Source organism: Dermacentor silvarum, chromosome 1 (assembly GCF_013339745.2).
Source record: "Dermacentor silvarum isolate Dsil-2018 chromosome 1, BIME_Dsil_1.4, whole genome shotgun sequence".
Classification (NCBI taxonomy): domain Eukaryota; kingdom Metazoa; phylum Arthropoda; class Arachnida; order Ixodida; family Ixodidae; genus Dermacentor; species Dermacentor silvarum.
The window spans coordinates 252,651,321-252,673,329 of record NC_051154.1 but is presented as its reverse complement, the minus strand read 5'-3'; positions in this window follow the sequence as shown (position 1 = coordinate 252,673,329).

The window sequence follows — 22,009 nt, the reverse complement described above, 5'->3', positions numbered from 1 at the left end:
AAATATGGTATTTTCAGACGCTCTTCATGCGAGCGATTGCGGATATACATATCTGAAGAACCATTTGGATGTTGCCCCAGTAATATCTCGCATTTAAGTCCTGACGTACAAAACCAAATTATAGAAATTTGCGGTGAAATTATCAAAGAAAGCCTAGATGCAAAAGTAAATGGTGCAGGCTGCTTCTCCATATTTGCTGACGAAACGATGGATATTGCCGGTATCCAACAGTTTACTGTTTGTGGAAGGTACCTAAACAAGGATGCCAAGGACAGCGAAGGAGTACTTTTAGGGTTTAGCACCGGAATAGATGCCCTGTCTCATTGCGACTGCAGGTTCTATGTAAATGTGTAGAAACGGCTTCAGATTTTAGTCACCCTTCCAGTGACCACTTCAAGCGCAGATAGTATATTTTTAACATGAGATTACTAAAAAACTACTTGTGCTCTACAATGTCTGAGGCATGGTTAGGCAGGCGCTTATATATGTCCACAGAGACGTCGGCATGAACGTGTTCGAAGTCATTGACCGCTTCACTAAACTTCCCCGCCGAAAGTTTATCCTTTAGATAGCGAAGCGGCAAAAACCAATGCAAGTAAAAGTTCTGTTTCTTGAGGTCCATAAGCTCGTAATTATGAAAACATATCACTGTTCATGAGCTTCTAAAACCGCAGAAATTTTCGCCGTTTATTCAAACAGTTAGCATCATGATCAATATTATCGTGTGAAAACGAAAATTACGAGGAGATCAATAACCACTTTTTACCGACCTTGTTTATTGAAAGCCTGGCCCTCGCGGCGTTTACCAACAAACACACTCGCATATTGGGTAGTTTAACTTGCCGCATCATCTGTGGCCTTCGTTTGGTCTTTTCTTTCCTTTTTAGCTACCCGCTTTTACTTCTTTTTTGAACCGAAGCGATAGCCTTCCTTAATTTTGGGTGCAGAAAACTTGTCGCCGCTCTGCAGGCAGTTAAATTACACATTTTCGTACTGATTTCTGCATTATTCCTGTATTATCTACCCATATGGCGCTATCGCGACCGCCACATGGCCCAAGTACATATCACCAGTTGCTTTCAGACATAGCACAAAAAAGTACGCACAACACACACGAAGACACGACAGACGCGGACGAGCGCTACTACCAACCGTTTATTTCAGTCAACAAACCATCCGATTTATAAGGTGAACCACGTGCACCAGTGTCACGCCCCTTTCCCATGCGAGGTGATAAAAAGAAATCTAAAAATGTTAACAGTACTATCTGTCTCAGGCAACAGAGTTCAAATAGTTCAGTTCGGCACTGTGCAAAATAATTTATGCTTCGCTTAAACAAATATCTGAGTTCTTGTGGATGTAGAATGCTTCTAGAGCCACTCGAGCCGTGTAGTTTGTTGATTTGCCTAAGATAGTGGTCTCATAAAACCGTGCCTCGCAACCACACGCAATGATGTGGGCAACCAAATGTGCATACCTGTCCTCTTTTTTCTTAACTTTTAGCGCATGCTCCCTGAGCCGGTCGTTTATGCACCATTCGGTTTGGCCGATGTACACCTTCCCGCACAACAAGGGGACGGAGTATACCACTCCTGTAGCACACCCCCCGAAGCGGTTATCATGACTGGTTTAGCAACCTCCTTTCCTGTCACCGCAAATTCGAGGGCAGAGCCTGGATAGCTTATTAGGAGCCGTGAAGACCACAAGAATACGATGCCTGTTCGCGACCTTCTTCAGGTTGTGCGAGACCTGATGCATATAAGGCATGTATACGAGTCTCGCCATCCATCGCTGGGTCTCAGCCCTTTTTGCTCCAGCTCTGTTCTTTACCCTCTGCAGGATAGACTCGGCCACCACAACAACAAGCAGCTCAGGGAATCCCGTTGCGAATAGGCGACCAATCTGATTGTCAAAGCTATGCTGCATTGAATGCGGGCGTGGCTTACGGAGCGCAGCATCCAGACTATTTAATGCGGTGCCCCTTTTTACTACTTTAGAGTGGCCAGAGTCAAAAGCCAGGAGACACTTCTTAACCCGTGGGAGGTACTCTCAGGAAACATGGCCTACACTAAATTTTAGCCTGAGATCCAGGAATTGTAACCCCTCAGTTCCAAGAAATTCATGAGTGAAACTCAAACCCTGCCCCAGCTTGAATAAAAACATATAAAATACTCCCAGGGGCAGTGAAGCCGTCCTCTTTCTTTAAAAGAATGAAAAAGTCATCGACGTACCGAAACACTTTGAATACCTTCCCTCCATTATAAGCCAAATCGAGTGCACTGTCAATATCAGCTAAAGATATGTCGCATATAATCGGAGCCACGCATGACCCAATACACACTCCTCTACGTTGCAGAAACGGCTGCTCGTTAAAAACACTAAATGTTACACTAAGATAAAAGTGTAAAAGCGTTAAATTATGAACCGACAAGCAAGCGGAGTTTTGGAAATCGCATTCGCCACTCTGTTCAACGCACTTCCTAACAGCAACTAAAAGCTTATCTTGAGGTACTGAATAAAACAAGTCCTCAACGTCGACAGACAAGCCATAATCTATACTCTCGTTGTGTTTCACATATTCAGTGACTTCTTCAGATTTCCTCACGCGGAAAGGATCAACAACCGTGAGTCACTTAAGGCTCTTCAGTAAAGACTGACTAACATTCTTTTGCCAATCGCCCCCTTCGCTCACAATGGTTCTGAAAGGGACATCTGCCTTATGTGTTTTTGTAGAAAACCTTCAGACTGTTCCCCTTACTATTTCTAATAGCACTAGCAAGATCATTCAATTCCACGCCCTTACAAAATTTGATGAACTTAGTCTTAACCCTCACTGCACTTTTCTAAACAGCCACAAAGTTCTTGTCCACTGCCGCTTGGGCTTTTTCATTGAACATGCCTTTCGGTATAACAGCAAATCGACCTTCCTTGTCAGCTTCTAGGAGAAGCAAACTGTTCTGCCAAACTGAAAGTAACTATGTTAGACCAACTAGCCCAACAGGCGGTCCTTCCGGAACACATCACGATTTCTGCGATCATAGTTGTGTTCTTGCCTGGATCGTCTGTCTTTCTATGCGTAAAGCTACTATGTGTGACTGCGCAACTTGTTCATTTGTCTAGTTTGACGCATTACATAGAGTGACGTTTGCTTAAATACGTAGATTTATTGGATACTTATACATATCTTTAAACATCTTGCGGCGAGGCTTTGTGTATACAAACAGTGCATTTTGTTACCAGTGACACTTTTGTGCCCTTTATGAACTTGTAACTTGGCACATGTATATTCCATTCTATTTTCGCATTTCTAATGTACGTCTTGCAGAACTCCTGCTTCTTATATGTACTCACTGTTGCGACTATAGAGTGTTTTAGCTGAGCGCTTGCTATCCGCTCCGCTCAGAGCGGCATATGCTAGCAAATGCCACACAACCGCTTGCGCCAAATGCCATTGCGCTTGCGCACAACGCTCATACCGTCAGCGGAACGAAGACCGCATCCCTCGCTACGCTACAAAGTCCACAGAGCGGAGCGTGACAGCGTGTCTACTTGGGCTCTTCGTCGTTTTGCAGCCGAGTTGATAACGCGTCGCTCGCGTCTCGGCAAAACGCGCTTATCAAATGTGAAATCTACGCAGTTCCCTGCAGTACCTCAGAACGTGAAGTCTGAGCGGAGCGGAGCGTAAGCGGTGCTCTGCTAAAACTGTCTTATATTATCGGTGTAATTACAATACACGACCCGTAACAACTGCTCATGCGCAATCTATTGCAACGAAGGACAGCGCCATTGAGGTTTTTCCCTGGCCGTTGCATATCTACAGTCACGAGCAAAAGTTTGTGGACAAAAGGTATGGTATGATGGTATGATAAAACTTTATTACGGTCCTTCGGAACGCGCGTCAGCACGTAGCGGGTCGCTCCAACGTCAGTGCAGAAAGGCCGAGCCTCTCTGCTGCCAAGATTTTATTTTTTTTTCCTTCGCAGCCTGGGCATTCCGGCTGAAATCAAGAGCGCAAGCCTACGTGCGCATGTTGGACCAATACAACGTATTAAGCCAATTCGGGGCCGCGCAACTGCGCTTGAATATATTAAAATTTTTTGCTGATGCCATGGTCTCCAAACTTCTGCTCGCGACTGTACAAAAAAGTAAACAAGGTTCTTGAATGTCACAGATTTATGAAAATACTTGTGCTCAACTTGTTCTTTTCATGGCTTTTACGTTTTTCACACCAGCTGTATGCACTGCTTTGCTGGTTTCGAACTGATTTAGTCCTAAAGTTCGTGTGATATTTTCTGTACTTATTAAATAGACAAAAAAAACGCCGAAGCATTGACATCATTGTGGCATGTTATTTATGCCACAATTTTTGGGACATACGAATATATTCTTATGTGAAAAAATACATATTTTACTTGACAGTTCATTAGCATTCAGTATATAGTTCGTTTGCATCCTCTAATATACAATGACATTGGCAATGGCAATGCAGGTATTATTGATGTATTTGATCCCTCGACAAATTCTATAAGGAGGAGGCCGCGCTGCAACGTGAGCCCCCCCTCTCCGAACAAAATTTCTGGCTATGCCATTGTGCAGTGAAACAGGTCTTTGAACACTGACCAGATACAGATGATTTTCGGCATTTACACCCGTCGCTTACCAAGAGCCGCTCTTTCAAGATTCTGCACCCGTTTTCTCGAAGCGGGGCTGAGCCTCTAAACGCCTATCAATAGCGGCAAAACTGCTGATTCACAGTAGACTAGCTGGCCGCTCGTCTTATACGTGCGGCGGTTATCAGATAAGCCATTCCTGACTCGCGCTCGCCCATGCTCGACGGTGAAAGCTGTTGGCGTGGTCCTTTTTTTTTCTTTGTTCTTTTATTGTTGAAACGTGTATTCTGTGATCGTCCAGTACACTTCGTGCGTCATCGCGCGAATTTCGAATCTTAAAGGTCCGTACGCCACGTGGTGTAAAAGCTGTGAACTAAAGGCGATGTCCGGAATTGCTGGGGTTGATTTCCGTCATGAGCTCTGGTCTTCGCCGTCGCCTAAAGAAGGTGGTCACACCTGCTATTTCCCACGTTGTAAGAGTGGCCGATGGAGGAACTCCCACCATCCTTGGCATGTGCACCGCCCGCGTCACAATCGCCAGTCACCCAACTACTGTTTTATTTGCCGTTATTGAAAAATGCCCGTACGACGTTATTCTTGGTCTGGATTTTCTCGCGACTCATTCTGCCCTAATTGACTGTGCAACTGGCCTCCTGCAGCTCGAACTACCTCACCTAGCCGATGCCCCAACCACCCCTTCGGCACGTCTCTGCTCTCTCGACTATGTGCGCATGCCCCCGCAGGCCGCCATATATATCACCATGGTCTCGAGGCCTCCTGTCGCTGATGGCGATTACGTGCTATCCCCGGTAACGGACGTTCTGCTCCCCAAGAACGTCGCCATGCCTAACACCCTCGTGACCGTCACCGGTAATCGCATCGCCATTCCTATTTTAAACTTCAGCGCCTCTCCTCAACTGATTCCGGCAGGCATGTCACTCGCCGCCATCACTGCTGCCGAAGACTGCGAGATTTGTGCGTTGGATCCCACCCGTTCCTCCAGTTCGTCCTTCCTTTGCACCACAACCAGTTCGCCGCGCGATGTCTTTGTCAGAATGATCCCTGATGACCTTCCTTCTGATCAAGCTACTGACCTTCGCCGCCTCCTGGAGTCTTACCACGACATTTTCGACTTCGACGATCGTTCTCTGAGCCAAACGTCTGTTGTCCAACATCGCATCGACACGGGGAACGCGAGCCCTATCCGTCGCCGTCCCTATCGTGTCTCCCTCGCCGAACGTCGTGTGATCCAAGGCGAAGTTGACAAAATGCTCACAAAAGGCGTTATCGAACCTTCTTCCAGTCCGTGGGCGTCCCCTGTGGTGCTAGTAAAAAAAATGTCACAGTTTCGCCCTAAGGGCGAAGCAATGAATGCGATAGCAACACAGCAATGTCATACGAAGTAAGGTGAGCGGCTTTGGTAGCAATATGAATTGTAGTAAACATGAGCTGATTAAGTAAGCAGGTGTGCTGCGGCGTAAGTAGACCGACATGAAGAGAGACTCGATGACCACGAGAAGGCGCGTGTGAAACGGTGGTGTTGATGAGAAGCGCTTCCACTGGGCAGAGCGTGCGAAGGGACACACCTGTAGCGCTGCACTGCCGATCCGGGCAGCATTGCGTGTGTAGCGTGCGTTGGAAAATGTGGCCCGACTATATACGAACTGAATGAACAAGCGTGGTGTGAGCGCGCACAAACACGAAGAGATCAGACTGAATGACAGCAGATAACGACTGTCAAAACGCTGGCAGCAAGCATACGCCGCCGCGGGCGAAGGTACGTGCGGTCTATCGCTTCAACGGAAACTGAGTGGCGAATGCACTTAAAGGTCCGAGCCGTGTGGAGATAAGAGACGGTGCGAGCGAGCGACGAGCGCGGTTGTTGGCAGAGAAGTGCCCCCCACCCCCCTTGCTCCCTCCGGCGCTGGCTTCCTGCTTCCTTGCTTGCGCGTGGGAGATTGAGTGCGTTCGCTCTCCGTGATAGCGCGCGTCTCCGCACGCTTCCTCTCGGGCATACGGCGCGCGGCGAAGATTTTATCTATAGGGAACCTCACGGCGACGGCGACGGCGACGGCGACAGCGACGACGACGGCGACGACGACGGCGACGACGACGGCGATGCCGACGGCAGAAATCCGGTTCAAGTGTCCATATAATTGCTATCGCAATAAAAGAAAGACGGCAGCTGGCGCTTTTGTGTTGACTACCGACACTTGAACAACATCACACGCAAGGACGTCTACCCTCTGCCCCGAATCGATGACGCCTTGGACTGCCTCCACGGCGCCACGTACTTTTCCTCCATCGACCTACGCTCCGGATACTGGCAGATTACCGTTGATGCCATGGACCGTGAAAAGACTGCGTTCGTCACACCGGATGGACTTTACCAATTCAAGGTTATGCCTTTTGGATTGTGTAATGCCCCAGCGACCTTCGAGCGAATGATGGATTCTCTCCTTCGGGGCTATAAGTGGTCTACGTGTTTATGTTATCTAGATGACGTGATTGAATTTTCGCCTACTTTTGAGGACCACCTAGCCCGCCTGTTGGCCATTCTTGATGTGTTTCGCCGCGCTGGCCTACAACTCAACTCCTCCAAGTGTCGTTTCGCTCGGCGTCACATCACCGTTCTCGGGCACCTTGTTAGAGCTAGCGGTGTCCAACCTGACCCCGACAAGGTGCGTGCCGTCCGAGACTTTCCTGTTCCTCGCTCAGTTAGCGATGTACGGAGCTTTGTCGGCTTGTGTTCCTACTTCCGCCGCTTCGTCAGGAATTTTGCCGACATTGCCCGGCCGCTTACTGACCTACTCAAGAAGGACATCTCTTTTTCCTGGGGTCGTGCACAAGCTGCCGCATTCACCACCCTTGTCAGTTTACTGACTTCACCGCCCATTTTGGCGCATTATGACCCGTCGGCCCCTAGAGAAGTTCGCACCAACGCTAGTGGCCACGGCATAGGTGCAGTACTCGCCCAACGCCAGAACGACCAGGACCGTGTCATTGCCTACGCCAGCCGCCTTCTCTCGTCGTCGGAGCGGAATTATTCGATAACTGAGCGCGAATGCCAGGCTTTGGTCTGGGCTGTGGCAAAATTTCGCCCTTATTTGTACGGCCGAACTTTTTCCGTTGTCACGGACCACCATGCCCTTTGCTGGCTCTCGTCGCTGAAGGATCCTACAGGAAGGCTTGACCGCTGGGCGTTACGACTACAGGAATACACCTTTGACGTGCTCTACAAATCTGGCCGGATGCATGAAGATGCTGACTGTTTATCCCGCTACCCTGTCGATCCTCCCGACACCACCGACCGTGATACCGGTGACTTCGTCATGGCTATTGCAGATCTGGCCAACATACGCGCTGAACAGCAAAGTGACGACACGTTACGATCTATAATTGACCACCTCAATTCTCGTCAGCCCGACCCATCGCTTCGTCTGTTTGAGCTTCACGACGATATTCTTTACCGTCGTAGTACCACTCCCGACGGCCCAGAGCTTCTGCTTGTTCTCCCCAAGCATATTCGTGCTACTGTTCTCCAGGAACTCCACGATGTTCCGACCGCTGGCCATCTTGGCGTATCCCGCACATACGATCGCGTGCGGCGCCGGTTTTTCTGGCCTGGTCTGTACCGATCTGTTCGACGCTACGTTGCTGCGTGTGACCTTTGTCAGCGACGTAAACGGCCCTCAGGGTTGGCTGCAGGCCTTCTGCATCCAATTCACATACCGCAGGAGCCATTCTACCGCGTCGGTCTCGACCTCCTCGGCCCATTTCCTTCGTCTGCTTCAGGGAACACGTGGATCGCAGTTGCGACCGACTACGCTACGAGTTTTGCCATCACGCGAGCTTTGCCGACTAGTTGCGCCACTGACGTCGCCGATTTCCCCCTTCATGACGTCATCCTTCGTCATGGTGCTCCTCGGCGACTGCTCACAGACCGAGGCCGCTACTTCTTGTCGAAAGTTGTCGATGACCTCCTTCGTTCCTGTTCTGTGGAGCACAAGCTCACTACTGCGTACCACCCGCAGACCAACGGGCTCACCGAAAGGTTGAACCGCACCTTAACCGATATGCTGTCGATGTACGTGTCTGACGATCATCGGGACTGGGACAGCGCTTTGCCATACGTAACTTTCGCGTACAACTCCTCCCGTCACGACACCGCCGGTTTTTCGCCGTTTTACCTCCTGTATGGCCACCACCCTGCATTGCCTTTTGACACGCTCCTACCTGCTGTTCTACAACATACCACGGAGTATGCCCGAGATGCTGCCGCGCGAGCCCATCTGGCACGTCAGATAGCTCATGAGCGACTATCCGACTCACAATTATGCCAAAAGGACCGCTACGACCGCAGCCACCGGCACCTCTGCTTTTCTCCGGGATCTCTTGTGCTTCTCTGGACTCCTCGTCGCGTCGGTCTCTCCGAAAAGCTTTTATCGCGTTACACCGGACCTTACAAGGTTTTACGGCAACTTAGTGACGTGAATTACGAAATCGCCCCACTGAACAATTCTTCACCATCTACCCTGCCATCTCGTGACGTCGTGCACGTATCCCGACTGAAGCCGTACTTTTCCGTCACCTCCTCGTGTAATTAGTCTGCGCCGAGACGGCGCTCAGCCCGCCGGGGCGGTTAGATGTTACGGGCCGCCTCCTTGCATTAAGGAAGAAGACGACGATCGCCGAAAAACGCTGCGCGTGTTCAGCCATCTTGGCCATCTCTGCCAACAATCCCTGTAGATAAATACTATCCCTTTTTCGTCTATTTGACGCCCCGTCACAATATGTACGATAAGTGACTTGCTGGTGAGTGACAGCTGTGCTGTGTTCCTGCGTTTGACAGCGGACGATGCATTTGTGGCAAGCAAAACAGCAGTGTGAAAGGATGGGAAAGAAGCGGCCGCTGTGAGTAATTAACGGGCGAACCCTGCTTACCGCAGATATGTGTGTGCTCGAGGGCCGCAGGGAAGTGAAGGTTAGCGGATGCGTTGGAATAGTGAACAAGCTCGAAAGAAGGACGTACGCCTGCGCGCACGTCAAACGGCTGATGGTTGCACGTAGGCCCGGTCAATGCGCTAGCCGCCTGCATGCGCGCGTACTGTTCGGCACGGCGCGGAAGATACCTATCACGAAGCGGCATAGTTTCGAGTCATCGACACGCCGATTAACGGGCGCCTAAAACATCGTGGTCTCACGGTGCGGCATAGTTTCGAGATAGCGACACGCCGATTAACGGGCGTCAAAAGCGTCGTGGTCTCACGGTACGGCATAGTTTCTTAACAGCGACACGCCGATTAACGGACGCCGTATGGCCGGCGGCCGCTGTTGCTTCTGTGCTTGTCAACGGACCAAAGTGTGTGGGTTGTGTGTCTGTGTGGTGCAGTGTGGGGGCGCGACCTCTGACAGCGGGGCGGGGGGAAAGCATCCGTTCCCTCGCCCCTGATGAAAAGGGGCGCGGCCATGACTTTTGGGAGGAGTCATGAGATAATTAGATGAATTGTCACCCATAGCGGCCGTTCCCCGACCCAAGGAACTAGGGAAAGGAGAGGCTATTTCAACGCAGATTTTAGGCCCTGTTAATCAGTCTAGAAGCCGAGCCTGTAATCGGCTGAGAAGCAGTCGAGAGGCTAGTGCCGTCCAGTATCGCCTCGGCCGCCTAGCCGCGTCGGAACACCCAGTCACTAGTTGAAGTACGAAACGACAAACCAACGTCTGCAACGAAGCTCACGGTAGTTCGATTCAAGTTAGCTCAACCTGCTTGGGGGAAGTCGTCAGATACAACTGGTGCGGCGGACCCGGGAGACAGAAAGAGCCGCAGGAGCCCTGGACTGAGGGCACCTCCCAACACAAGCAGGAAAACGCCTGCTTGTTTTTTTCTCTCTCTTAATAAATGTTTTTCCTCCTCCTCAGATACAGACTCCCGGGAAACCCAGCTCAGCAATCGCATCCACCTCAACAAGTTCGGCTCGCCGGCATTCTTCGGGCTCCCGGGAAACCCAGCTCAGCAATCGCATCCACCTCAACAAGTTCGGCTCGCCGGCATTCTTCGGGAAAGCTTTGCGCGCCGACTTCATGGTTTATGGACTTGCTGCTGCGGCCCGGCCTCGCGTATGGCATCATTTGTTTTCTTTTGAACTTTGTATTCTTTGGAACTTTGTGAACTACTAGCTGTTAAGTGTATTCTTGTATATTTGATCCGCACCCTGTTTCTTTTTTATATCCACTGTTAATTTCTCGTCATATTTCTTTGTCATCATCATTGAGCTATATTAAGTTCAGGTGTGTTAGCTTGTCTTGTGTTTTTTATTATTTTATTTTATTGTATTGTGTATCGTTGTCAGCCGATAAATACTTTATTTTTATGTTTTCTCCTGAATGACTCTTTCACTGTGTTCGCTTGAGTACGGAACGACCAACTGGCTTGTATACCCCGTCGATCGACTTCGCGCCCACGGCGAATGTGTGACAGCCGTGACAATACCAAAAAACTTTGTTTACGTGAAGTTTCACTTACCCTGAGAACGCTATACTCAGGACGCAGTCAGTGTACTTGAACTCCTAACGACGTTCTCCTCTCCTGGCCTCTTCATCGGCGCGCTATGGCTTGTCACATATCCGCGGTGCGCGACCACCCGAAACTTGTTCAATAAATCATTGTTCTTTCTGGGGTTTAACGTGCCAAAAATGGTTATGATTATGAGGCACGCCATAGTGGAAGGCTTCGGAATAATTTTTGACCATATGGGGTTCTTTAACGTGCACTACAACGCAAGCACACGAGCGTTTTTGTATTTCGACTCCATCGAAATGCGGCCGCCGCGGCCGGTGTTCGATCCCGCGACCTCGTGCTCAGCAGCGCAACGCCTTAGCTGACCACGGCGGGTTTTGGCACGTTGTCTGCCGTCTCCGTAAACACCGTTGAGGCATCCGCTTGGGGGTAGCAGTGGCGAGCACCTGGAGTCGGAGAGGAAGCTGTCGGTTCACGCCTGCCTCGTAGTTGGCTTGTTCCACTTCCCCGACTCCGCTTTTGAGCTTTAGAATTCAACAAACCGGGCTAAGACCGCTTGGGTGGCATGGCGGCCAAACCAGACTGGTGGTGATGCGTAAGCTGTTCACGTGCCAACATCTGAGGATTGGTCATGAAGCAATGAAGCGGTAGAACAATAAGAGGCAAGGGGGTTTTTCTTTGTAAAATGTCAATTTAACCTTTTTTTGTACTTGTTGTACGTTTTTTTATTCTACTTGTTCTTGGCCCACTTTCCAAAGTCCCGTTTTTTCCATTTTGTAAGGACACTACATCACCGTCGTCATTCAGGTTATTGAGTTAGCGCGGCAAAAATCTACCCATTCGCACGATACGTCGTGTGCATAATACAGTGTACTAGAATATTCTATGGTCTATCTCAGTAGTTCCTTGCAGCAATTGTGGAAGCTACAGGACATTTTAGCCAGTGGAAAGGTCGGACGCCTCTCAAAATATGTTCATCCGCGCCGCGTCGTCTCCTCAGCGTCTGGAGCGTCTGCTCTGCCGTCCTTCATAGTTGGTGGATTGACGTAACAAATGTTTTGGTGGCGTAACCATAAGCTGCGTTTGCTTAAATGCGTAAGCAGGGCTCCGCTTCATCGAAGCGCGTTCTCAGCAGTTTCTTGCAGCCTCCTTAGCCAGTAGTATAATGACGAACGCCCGTATAAATGCCACGTCGTATGCTCGGCGTCTATTCGGCTTTTGCTTGCCACCGTCATCACGTACCGTATTAGAGCGGAGAAGTAAATTAATCATCTAATGAACAACTAGCCCTTTATAGAGTACCGCCAAGCCTGTGGCATGTGGCGTGTTTCAAACCCAAGCCTTGGAGTGTCGTCTAGAGCACTGCACGGGCCGATTTTTTCAGCCCGGGCCCGGCCCGGGCCTGTTTTTACGTTGGGCTGCCCGCCCGAGCCCGATCAAAATTTTTATGGCTAGACCCGGGCCCGGCCCGAGCCCGGAAATAATCTACGTTACCCGCCCGGCCCGGCCCGCCACCCCTTTAGCTTAGGCCCGAGCCCGGCCCGAGCCCGACTCGAAACCAGCCCGAACCCGGCCCGAGACCGAAAAATAATGTTTTTCAGAGTTGAGACGCCCGAGAATAACTGGCTGAACGTTACATGCACACCACCAGAAAGCCCGAGCCCGGCCCGGGCCCGGGTCAAAAAGCACACGCCGTGCCCGAGCCCGGCCCGAGCCCGTGAAAAAACTGTTCTACCCGGCCCGGCCCGGCCCACGGGCTGGGCCGGGCCCGGGCTTTCGGGTAAGCCCGAGCCCGTGCAGTGCTCTAGTGTCGTCACCATCGAAACGACAACAGCGCACCGCCAGCAGCGGTAATCGAAGCGCCACCTAAGCCTTTGTATTGTTACGGGAAGATGTCAAAAAAGATTTATATACAATATTTACAAGTTAAGCGAGTGGCGCCACAACAAAAAAGATGGCGGGACGGAATACAGCTCGTCATCCTTCTCGTCTGCTATGCCACTACGATTTCGTCCGCAGGGTAGGTGCATGGCTCATAACATTACCCCCCGGCGGCGAAAGCACCGACTTGGTCCAGACGATGTACGACGGCACGGCAAAGGTTCACTATAAACACAGGGTTAATCAGTGTCTGGGACATGGTAGAGCTTCAGTCGGAGGACGTGCACGATGTCGGTGTGGGGCTGAGCCGATGGGGACGAAGACAATGGAGCGATTTCGTACGCCACATCGGTCACTTGGCGACACGCTGAATGTGGGCCGGTGTACGGGAACACCAGCTCTTCAGAAAGCTCGACACGGCGCGCTGGGGACGAGAGGAGGACGAGAGACCCAGGGGCAAAGTGCGTAGTCCTTTTATGGCTATTGTATCGGGATTGCTGGTGCATCTGCGACTCGCTGAATGGAGCACGGGAAACTTGCATGCAACGCGTGCATGGTCAGCACAGGCAATGACCTCTCGAGCATACTCGGTACCGGGGCATCCGGAAGAAGCACCAACGTGTCCATGGGCAACGTAGGATTTCGGCCGAATATGAGAAAGAAATGCGAATAATCAGCTGTCTCATGTCTTGACGTGTTATACGCGATGTCACAAAGGGCAGTGCAGTGTCCTAATCCTGGTGGTCGGCGGACACATACATTGCCAACATGTTGGTAATTGTTCGGTTCAGTCGCTCCGTCAAGCCATTAGTCTGTGGATGGTAGGCCGTGGTCAGTTTGTGTTGCGTCGAGCAAGACCGTAGAACGTCCTTGATAACCTTCGAAAGTAACTGCCTGCCCCGGTAAGTTAGGAGTTGCCGAGGTGCAACAGGCTGCAGAATGATGTTATAGAGTAAATAAAAAATTACACCATCTCCCGCAAAAGGGAACCATGTGTGGATGCGAAGCAGCGGGGAGATGGTTAGCTTGAGCGGGAGATGGTTTCGCGGCAGCGGCCCGAGCGCTCATCGCGGCGCTGCACAGGAGAGAGAATGAGGCGCGCGCGCTGCGTCATTTTCATACCGCGGAACTACCGTGGCGACCTCAACGGAGTATGCAGCTGTCGCACCACCTGTTGTGCGCGCCGCTCCGGATTCCTAGAGGAGAGAAAGGGGGGAAGAGCGTAGGAGAGGAGAGAGAGGGGGAGGGGACGCGCGTGCGCTGTGGGGGTGTGACACGCGGGCGCAGCTTCGTACAGTAGAGGATTCCTAGAGGAGAGAAAGAGGATGCGTAGGAGAGGAGAGAGATGGGGAGGGGACGCGCATGCACTGTGGGGATGTGGGACGCCGCGGGAGGGACGGACAAAGCCCCCGCCATAAGCTGCTTCGCATCCACGGTGTAAGAATAAGGATAGGTGCTGACACTCTCCCCCCAACGCGCGCGATAGCGCCGCTCGCTCGCGTCCAGATTATGTTCGGCTAGTTGCAGCTGGTTCGGCGCCGTCGTAGAGGGCGCTGCGGTATGCGGTCCCAGCCTGGGCGGCTAGGCGCGTGCTGCCGCTGCTTCGTCTTCCTGCTTGCATGTGCGGTTGCGCTGTTTTGAAGGCACGATTTTTGTTCGCGTTCGTTTCATGAGCTTGTGCTTGGGTATTGTCGCCACGGGCCCTCGACGAAGGTGGCAGCGGCCTTCTGAAGGGCGTTTGAAATGGCTAGAAAGTGCTTCGTTCCGAACTGCAATCCTGGATACCTGACTTGTGCGGAGCGTGTGCCTTTATTCAAAGCGCCGTCCGACAGCGGTCGTCTAGAGCAGTGGCACCGTGCAAATCTGAGGGCAGACCGAACTCTAACGCCTACCGACCATGTCTGCACCAGCCATTTTTCAGAGGATACGATATCGATGGCATATTGTCACGACGTCGAAAGCTCGAGGGCCAAACGAAACGTACTTGTTGGCAGAGGCAGTAACAAGAACGGACGGTTTTAAAATACCGCGCGCTAGTCACTGCTTCTTCTTCTTCTTGCTATGTTTTTCATAAGTGCCGATGTGTCTTATGTCGTCGTCATCGCCGCGCTAGACACGTGGCAATATTACGCGGAGCGCTCGATAAAAGGATTCCCACCTTATTTCCAAACTGTCCAAAGAACCTCACATGGTCAAATAAACCTCGAAAGCCGCTGCGGAAGAGAGAACCTCCTGTGTGCCGCAGTAGTATGTGCAAATTTTGCTGCATGTACAAGATATATACTGGGTGGTTTACTATCATGCACCAAGATTTGAAAATATGTAAATGTCATGTAGCTGGACAGAACCAAGGTAATGTTGTCTGCCGTCGCTTGGAGATATTCAGATTATTTTTTCTTCCGCTTAATTACATAATTATTTTCTTAATTGATTAATCAACTTTTTTAATGCTATAATTGGATAAAAAGTGTGAACGAGAGAATTGTACAGCAGCGTGGAAAACTCCCAATATAACTTTCTGTTGCTCAGTACGTGATACATAAAAGTGTTTTCCGAGCGTGAACGAAACCCGCGAATACAGCAATATTGCCGCGCGACTGGCCGCTCGAGGCACTTTGCGTGTATTCGTGAGCTTCTATCATGCTCGGAAAAACACTTCTACGTAGCGCGTATTGAGCAATAGAAAGCTGTATCGGGAGTCTTTCATGTTGCTCTACAATTTTCTCATTGACACTTTTAATCTAATTATAATAATTGAGAAGTTGATCAATAAATAAACCTAATTATCTAATTAGGCGGAATGTAAAAAATAACTGAGTATCTCCAAGGGACTGCAACAACATTACTATGGCTCTGTCCAGCTACGTGACATTTGCATATTTTGAAATATTTGTGCACCCTGTAAAATACTGCAGTTTTCTGTGCAGATGTGTGCCTGATTTTCAAATTTGTTCCATCCTGGCTACTGAATTTTTTTTGACAATGCGCGTGCGGTGTATATTACACGCTTGCATGTTTTTATACAACATTTTTCCATTGTGGGAGTGTATGAGACCGCAAGCTTCTGGCATGGTTATCACCTATTAAAATTATCGAGCTGCTTCATGCACAAGTTTTTTCGTATTGTGTCTATGCAAACAAAAAAAAAGGTCTATGGGATTATTGTGTGGTGGGTGTAAGTCTATTTGTGGACAGGCTGTAGCATGCATTGTCAAACACGCTTACATTGGCACATTCTCATATGCAATTTCAGAAAAAGAAAGTCACCTCTTTTTTTAGATCTTGCAAGAGCCACTCAGTCCTCAATGGACGAAAGCCCAATGAATAATATACACGGTCTATGTTAAGTGGACTTGGAATAAAAAAAAAGGCATTTGCTCAGGTTTTCATCAGTAAACCGTAGTAGTGATGCTCTAATTCGAGATAGACGCCTGCCTTCGTCCCGCCTAATAAATTCCCATTTGAAAGAGTAGCTGATGTGCATTCTCATCTTAAGTTCTAGCCATGAACAGCCACTTTGCTCTAGTGCATTGCATATCGCAAGCTTGCGCCGTTTCATTTCTTAATTTATATCGCGGCCACATTCAATTCGCGCAACGATGATTGAACGGTTTTCTGAGTGTGAATGGAAGCAGCGATAAGCATGAAATACATTTTCTGGTGCAGTCACTATTTTCTTCTGATCGAGGGGTAGCACGTGGGCTAACACTCATTTTTTTATGCTTGGATGAACGGCTAGACCGGACGAAACAAATTGTGCGCGCGACGATAACTTCAGTGGGCTTTGAGTGCTGCCCGATTGATTCGTGTTCACGTCATCCACGCCCTGCACAAGGAACCTTCATGTTAGCGAAGCCTGGTAGACTTATCACTTTAATGTGAAATAACGATTTTTTTTCGCGCTTTGAGATTTACTCACTCCACTATGAACGAAAATTTAGCGGAGGCAGAGGAATGCCAAGCCGCCGGCGCCGCTAAGCTGGGACCGCTGGCCGCGGCGCCATCTATCTGCTCGCAGCAGAGCTACTCGGTGCGCCCGCGCGCGGCCGAACATAATCTGGACGCTCGCTCGCGCGCAGTGTCAACACCTAAATATTCTTCAACCGTGTTCGCATCTAAACGTCCGCAACGACGGTCGGCTTGTGGGAAGAGCACGCGTAATCGCGCATCGCGTCGCATAGTTTGTAGCGACGGCGACACATCTGTTCCCGAGACAGACAGAGGGAACGGGCCAAGCAAGTCGAGGCCAACGCCATAGAGAAAGGAAGTCAACAAGAGCGGACACTCCCATAGAGCCCAGCGGCCGAATTGACGGCAGCGCGCTAAGCGGTCGGCATGAATCACTTCCGTTTTCGGTTTTGGGGCGCGCGCATTTTGAACGCTAGCTAACACGCCGGCTGCACCCCTCCTCCCCCCCCTTTCTTTTTTTTTCTTTTGCTCGACCGCGCACTGTCGTCGTGCAGAATCGGTTTATTTCGTAAAAATGATTGCGAACGCTCTTGTCAAGTCCCATCGAATTTTTGCCACGTGCAATTTTACAAAGTAGGCGCAAGACTCCTTGTGAAATGAGGAAATATTTATTTTGCTCTATATAAAACTTCGTTTCGCGCTTTTTGTGCGTTCATTCAACGTTGTGACCCCAGGTAAGCAGTAGTTCCCTTATGAAGCTCCACCGGACGGCATCAGCTGAAAAAAAAAAAGTAAATTACAAGCATGTTACATTTACAAGCATGAAGCAGCATGTTACAAGCATCTGTCATTTGGTATTTAGATATAGGAATACTGCATGTAGAGGCGAAACGCGCGAAAGCGGTGAATGGGCGGCATTACAAACAAAAGCAATTAGCTTTTACATACATGGCGTAGAAAATACGCGACTCATCCCAAACAATACCATAAAATATGAAAACATCCGATTTTCAAGCATTCCCCCATTTCTGGCCATTATTTCCTGCACTTTAGCAGCACAAGTACACGGGTGACTTCGCGTTTCCAAAACTTGGCCTCGGGCGACGCGACGATACGCTACATACAGAGACGGACGCAACAGAGGCTCCCAGCCGCACCATGCTAGACGATCGCAGAATGCCTTCTACTCGCACTCAAGACAAATGCGTGGGTGCAAAGCCTGTTTTCAGTCCCTTAGAAGACGGAATTTTCGAATTACAAGTTTCTGATATGTTCCTCGGCGTTATCTCTCGCGCGTTCTGCCGGCGCCAGCAACACACTCCCATGTTATCACTCTTGGGCAATCGCCCATCGCGTTTTCGACAGGCGTGAGTACCGAAAGAAGGTATATGTTGTTGCGGGGCCACAAAAAACGTCACAAACTTCTCCCTCTCAGATTCATTACCCGCCAAACTAACTTTGTCACCACGGCCGAGCTGCTTATCGCTAACTGCGTCACAGCGCGCTGCGCGGCCAGTGGGCCTCAACCGAAATAAGTTACAATAATCCCATAGGAAGCGTCGGAAGCATGTCCCAGCACGATTCGTTAACTCAAATTAACTGCGCCAGGACGGCCGAGCTGTTTTTAGCTAACTGCGTCTTAAGTGTCGCTCCCCTGCCGTAAGCCTAATTGCGTCGTAGACTGTGAAAATATTTCTCACCTTGTCGTAGTCAAATAGTGCAGTGTTGTCTTGTCCCAGTGCAGAAGGAACGCAAGAATAAGCCGGGAGCCCAAGAAGCCAGGCTACATTTTAAAAAAGAGACAGACGGGTCGGCGCCGTCGAGCGCTCAAACGCGCGCGCCGCCGCCCTCGCTCGCCTCGGGGGAGTGTCTGACGGATGACGCATGCATCTGGTGCGTCATTGGCCTGTCGCTAGGTAAGGCAAGAAAAATAAGTCGCAAAGTTTAAGTTCATTTATACGCAAAACATTTTAGTTTTCGCGGTAAAGAATTTAAAAATAACTCAATGTCTCCTAACATAATTTCACTTTTTTTTTCGATGCTCGCGGCAGCTAACGTTCGGCATCAATACTCAGTATATAGCGTATGATAGCGTGACGTATGGTGACTTGTTTCCTGTTGCCAGTTTTTGCTGAGTGTCCCCTCTTGGGTCGCTATTTGTAGCGATGCCTTTAATGTCATAATGCCTTTTCGCGCTTATCGCGCTTTGTCAGTGGTCAGAGCTAAAGTTCCTATATAAGAAAAGTACCGCCATCTACTCTTTCCTCCGCCGCCTCCTCTTGTAAAGCGCTTGCTTTTTTCTTTACTTTTTGCTTGCGAAAGCTAAGTCGACGGTGGCGCACCTAGAAAGTCCACGTTGAAGCTTTCAGGCCGGGCGCGCGCCGCCGCCGCAGCCGGCGACTGCGGCTGCGCAGAGGACTTTCAACATGGCTCTGAGGCGGAAAAAAAGAAAATATAAAGAAGTGAAAAGCGCGCGCTATCATCGTCCAATCGGAGATACAGGAGAGAGAGAAGCGGCGTTTATCAAAGGATGGCGGTACTTTTCTTATATAGGGACTTTAGTCAGAGCGACGGTCCACTCGCGTTATCAACGGGATCATCCGGCCGTGAGCGGTGGGATGATAAGACTAGTATAGAATAAGTCATAACGCATCGCTACAAAATACCGGCCCAGGACCAGGAAGTTAACTTCGACGAGTTAAAGTGTCATCGCGTAGCACAAAAAGTCGGAGAGAGGCATCATGAGCCTGGAAGTTGAGACGGTCGATAATCTTGCGTAGGACTGGGTCCCGGCGTTGTTCAGCAGCAATGTTGAAGAGTTCGGAGATGGCACGCACACAAGGACTGTAGTCGCTCTGTGCATGTTCCGGTTGGTCGACGGGGTACCGCGAAAGACAGACGGCATCCCGATGCAAACGGCCAGATTTGTAGATGACCGTTTATGAATATTCTTGAAGTCGTAATTCCCAGCGTCCAAGGTGACCCGTGGGACCTTTGAGCAAAGATAGCCAGTAGAGAGCGTGATGGTCAGTGACGACGGCAAAAGTTCTGCCATACAGATAAGGGGGCGTTGGAAAGTTGGTAACAGCGCGGTCTTTGGCAGGGTCAGGTCGGATACCGACCGTTTCAACATGATGACCAAGTATGGTGATCTCTCGGCGTCCGAAGCGTCATTTGGAAGAGTTTAGTTGAAGCCGGGCGCTGCGAAACAGCTGCAAAATATTCGATAGTCGTTGGAGATGACTGCGGAGTGTGGGCGAAACACCTACGACGTCGTCAAGGTAACATAAAGAAGTAGAGCACCTGAACCAGCGAAGGAGGGAGTTGAGGGAAAAATTGAAATCCATCGACTAATCAACAGAAATTCATTAATTAGGATTTTTAACTAATTACCTGATGGGCCATATTGCAATTTACAAGTTGTAGCCGTGGAGTTCGCAAGGCGGATCCATTGGAACGAATTCTCGGGATGACACCAGTTTCGAGATATCAATTCCCGAACTTTGCGGAGAAATGCATTGGCGTTCTAGTTAAGTTCTTAACAAAACGTCGCTTTATGCATTGAGGCACAAAATTAACTGGAACGTCAATGCATTTCTCCGCAAAGTTCGCGAATTGGATATCTCGAAACTGGTGTCATCCCGAGAATTCGTTCCAAATGGATCCGCCTTGCGAACTCCACGGCCTACAATTTGTAAATTGCAATATGGGCCATCAGGTAATTAGTTAAAACTTAATGAATTTCTGTTGATTAGTCGATTATGCATTTCAATTTTTTGTGCAAGTTATGTCCGCCTCTTCGAGTGGGCCAGCTCATTAACTAGAATCCGGCTATCTGCCACAGGCAACCTTAAATAAATTTTGAAAGTGTTCGCTGAAACACCCTGTATATATCGTGTTGCCGAATAAAGGTGTGCATTCGTTCGGTCAACCAGGCTCCGAGTCACTTGGGTAGACGCGGCTAGCGTCTGTCAGCACCCTTCATCGTACATGGTGTCAGAAGTGGCCGCTGTTCGCTCTCTCGAATGGCGAACAAGCCGGACGCTACGTTTGCCGGAGTACCTGGACTCCAACAGCCATCGAGCTTCGACTTCGCCGACCCAAGTACATGGTCTACCTGGATTGAGCAGTTCGAGGACTATGCCTACGCTACAGGATTGCATCAAGCTACCGACGAGGTTTATTGCATGGGTGTTCAAGCTCGACGCGTGCTGGCGTCTTTCAGCTTGTCAGAGGAAGAAGTTCAGTCATACAGCATTGTTAAAAGCAAGTTCACCTCGGATTTCGGGCACCCGCTAAACGAAGTTCACGAGAGTTATCGTTTTCACAAGCGGACGCAGCAAGGAGACGAAAGCGTCGATGCTTTTTATTCCGCGTTGCGAAACATCGTTAAAAGATGCAACTACGGCTCAGTGTCCGTCGAGGACAGGCTCTTTCGAGACCCATTTATCGTTGGTTTTTAATGGCGCTGTTTTGGAGTGCTCTAGACTAAAGTCCCTATATAAGAGTGGTTTTTTATGGCGCTGGTTTTGGAGTGCTCTAGACTAAAGTCCCTATATAAGAAAAGTACCGCCATCCTTTGATAAACGCCGCTTCTCTCTCTCCTGTATCTCCGATTGGATGATGATAGCGGGTGCTTTTCACTTCTTTATATTTTCTTTTTTTTCCGCCTCAGAGCCATGTTGAAAGTCCTCTGCGCAGCCGCAGTCGCCGGCGTCGGCGGCGGCGCGCGCCCGGCCTGAAAGCTTCAACGTGGACTTTCTAGGTGCGCCACCGTCGACTTGGCTTTCGCAAGCAAAAAGTAAAGAAAAAAGCAAGCGCTTTAGGAGAGGAGGCGGCGGAGCAAAGAGTAGATGGCGGTACTTTTCTTATATAGGGACTTTACTCTAGACCGCTCTCGCGAGCGGCTTTGTCTTCGGCTGGTTGAAAGAGTGTGCGCAGCTTGAGTTCTGCTGTTTTTTTTTTTTTTTTTTTCGATCGCTCTCCTCCATCTTCAGGCGCTCTGAGGCGCTCCGTGCCCTGTCGTCGGAGCAGTCGTCGAGATGAGAGCGTTTCCAGCAAAGTCATCACAGCACAGCGTCGCCGTTCTTGG